Source organism: Dipodomys merriami, unplaced genomic scaffold, assembly GCF_024711535.1.
Source record: "Dipodomys merriami isolate MVZ:Mamm:240054 unplaced genomic scaffold, mDipMer1.0.p SCAF_4, whole genome shotgun sequence".
NCBI classification, from domain to species: Eukaryota; Metazoa; Chordata; class Mammalia; order Rodentia; family Heteromyidae; genus Dipodomys; species Dipodomys merriami.
Window position 1 is genome coordinate 23,337,049 of NW_027205603.1, and position 3,566 is coordinate 23,340,614.

The 3,566-nt window shown below is 41.0% G+C and overlaps 1 pseudogene; it reads right to left on the reverse strand.

Annotated features, from left to right (window-relative positions):
* Positions 1-956: 956 nt before the first annotated feature.
* On the reverse strand, positions 957-1,668 carry LOC138806221 (coenzyme Q-binding protein COQ10 homolog B, mitochondrial pseudogene; annotated as a pseudogene).
* Between the last annotated feature and the right edge of the window lie 1,898 nt (positions 1,669-3,566).

The window sequence follows — 3,566 nt, forward strand, 5'->3', positions numbered from 1 at the left end:
ACCTAAGTACCTGGGAGAATATTGTGAACTCTTGGAAAAATAACTTAGCTCTGGACCATTTATCAGACAAAAACCAAAGCAATCAAGAAAAGACCCACAACAACAAAACACTATCTAGAAACTAACTTCACTATAGCACTATAGTAATTACTAACACTACTACTACTACTACTACTAAGAACAATTTAAGAAAAGAAAAATACCAAAGAACCTCTGTGAACAGTTAAACCAAAGTTTTAACTTTAAGTATATGGATATTTCTGAAGTATGCTAAGCCTGTAATATTACAGGCCCCACAAAAATAAGTTACAAATACTCTGAATTTAATAACTTAAAACATGATATAGTTAATATAACATATACTGTATGAGTATCTCTATCTCAGGTAAGGTAATACCTACAAGGTTTAAATTTAGTTTTAGTTTCTGCTCAGAAGAGTGCCATTAGCCAGGTGCCGGTGGCTCATGCCTATAATCTTAGCTACTCAGGAGGCTGAGTTCTGAGGATCGCAGTTCAAAGCCAGCCCAGGCAGGAAAGTCTGTGAGACTCTTATCTCCAATAAACCACCAGAAATCCAGAAGTGGCACTGTGTCTCAAGCTGTAGAGAGCTCGCCTTGAGCTGAAGAGCGCAGGGACAGCACCCAAGCCCAAGCCCCACGACTGACCAAAAAAAAAAAAAAAAAAAGAAGAGTGCCATCAGTGTTCTAGCAATAGTGATGACATTCTATTATAAATGTAGAACCTGCAAATGTACACACTAGTTTGAATTGCACTTGATTGAAGAAATAATTGTATGTACAAGAGAGTCCATGTTCTATGTACAAATTTTCAATGGAGCAGGTTTATAATCACAGTTGGCTTTAAAAAATAGTTTCTGACTTCTGAAAACAAATCATGAAAGCACTTCCTAAAAGTTAATAAAGTGAATAGTAGGTGACACTGGTTCTTTTTTCCATTTATGTATGAAGAACTTCATGAAGCATTAATACCTAAGGGATGTTTGCTTTTGGACCATGCAGCTTACATGCTCTTTTTCAAAGGCAACTATCATTTGTTTGACAACTTCATCAAAAAGCAACGTGACAAGCTGAGAGTGTAGACGTGAGTGGAATTCAAAAGAAACTGAAAAATCCAGGGTTAGGTTCTTAGATAGCCAGGAATGCCTGGGTTAAAGCTCTCTAAACGATTGAAAAGTTTCCCATCAGTACAGAATGCCTTTACCAGATGTGGTTTCACTACGGTCTCTATAGATGTGTACTGTTCCAACACAGGGCGAAACCCACTTTCTAGTTGGCATTTCACTCTATCCAGATCTCTTTGATAGGATCCCTGCTTTTTGGCACCAAGGAACAAAATGCTTACAGTCCTCCATTACAGTCGTACATTTCCTGCATTGAGTACCCTATACTTCCTTGGGAGTATTCTTTTCTTTTGTTTACTAATGGTACAGTGATTTTGTAGAAAGTTCTTGCATATATCTCTTTGGGAAACACCGAAGTATGTGCTGGAAGAGTTCTGTTCTTCAATATACCACAGGAAGCCAAATATCTTCCTTCCGTTCAGCACAGATCCCTGCACCTGGGCACAGGCCGCTGTCACCGACTTTGGCGGGCATCTCGAGACTACCTTTGACAGGGCCCTGTGATCAGTTTGAGCTGCTATGTTCATCTTTCCGAAGCCAGTTGTCCCTCCAGGACCAGGTCCCCGGTGCTGCCCCCCAGGCCTGCCCCGGCTCATAACCCTCTCTTTAAATGATTTGGATGGTTTTATGTATTGCCAGGTAAGACTATATTGGTACATCTAGTTTATGGATGTTAGGAAACGGAGTCATGGGGTTATCAGAATAAAGAAAGGACAGAAGGTGAACTCAACAGGCTTTGTTCAGGAGTGAAGCTGGGAAGGGTGACCAAGTCTCCTTTAGCATGGCTGAAAGGAAAATGGACCACTCCTCTTACAACTAATTAGGTAGAGAGAGTGAAGTCAGGGGAGCAGATGGAAGTGGGTGAAATAAAGGCTGGGTGGATGAGCAATGTTATTTTGACTGAGTTTCAAGATTTTAACAGCCTCTGTATTAGCCAGGGGCATCAGCATCTGATGTGGCCTTGGTCTTAGGCTCTATTCCAAGACTGATGGTACATTTATTCAAGGGGAAGGGGAGGGGAGATGATTCAGTATGGTCTGCAGCAAGGATAGCCAGGGGGAAAGGTGAATGCTTTCAGCTTAAGTCACTTTCCATCAGTGACTATAAAGATAGAGGTTTTAGCTGGGTTTGAGCTAATGGCTCAAGCTTGTAATTCTATTTACTCAGGAGGCTGAGATCTGAGAACTGTGGTTCAAAGGCAGCCTGGGCAGGGAAGTCTGTGAGCCTTTTGTTTCCAGTTAACCACCAGAAAACTGGGACTGTCTCTGTGGCTCATAGTGGTGTGATAGAGTGCTAGCTTTGAGTAAAAGAGCTCAGGGACAGTGCCCAGGCCCAGAGTCCAAGCCCCATGACCAAAAATTCCAAAAAGAGCTCCCCCAAAACAACCCTCCCCAAACAAACCAACAAAAAGACTGAAGTTTTGTTTTGTCATTCTACTTTGCACAGGGCCAGCCTAGGTTTTAAATTTTAGGCTGTGAACTCATACCCCACCTTCATGACAATCCCTCCCATTTTTATTTAACCCTTTCTCATTCTGTTCTCTGCTTAATTCTTTAGGATAGGGAATTTAGAACATTGTCTTTTACTTATTGGAAGAGAAAATGGAACATCAGCCTCCTGAATAAAGGCAACTGCAGATACACCCCATTAACACTAGCTGTAAGAAATAATGATATTTCTGTAATAAATAGGCAGCATCATTTTATTTGTGAACAATAATGAAGACAATCTTCTTTTTGGAAAATATGCTATTACCCTATCACCCTATTTCTTCCCATTCTAAGTCCAGGCTAAACTCAATCACCCAAGGGCTACTTAAAAATTTCAGCCAACTCAAACACAGAATAGCTCTAGAAATAAAAGTCTCTTCATCTAACCCCCCACCCACTCAAGTGATCCAAGTTCTAAAAATAGAGGTCACTAGGCCACATGCTATTCAGAATAGTTAGCACCTGGCATGACAGAGGAAACCAATCATCACAGAAAACTCCTATGCTGTGCAGCCTCAGGCAGCAGCTGCAGTGTATGTACCTTCTGAAGGTACATGTTCTCAAGCTCATAGGCTATTTCCTCCTGGAGCATCTGTAAGACTTGACTTCTATGCCTGTGAATTCAAGAGATCCCTATTGGAATGAACTAAGGTAGGACCAGGAAAGGGGGGCATTTTGTACATGATCTTCAAATGGCTGGAGACAAACCTTAAGGTATTTGTTCACATGATTTACTTTATACAAGTTTTGTACAAACTTGGTTACTTCAGTTTTTGTTTTGTGAAAAAGATTCTCATAAGACAACATTTCAAGCAAGAAATCAAGTGAGGGCAGTCATCTGTTAAGGGAAAAGAAAACCAAGATTGGCAAGAGGAAGAGGACAAGGAGGGGAGTGTCTCTCCAACTGTAGCAGCTTTGTGAGTCACTGAATAGTT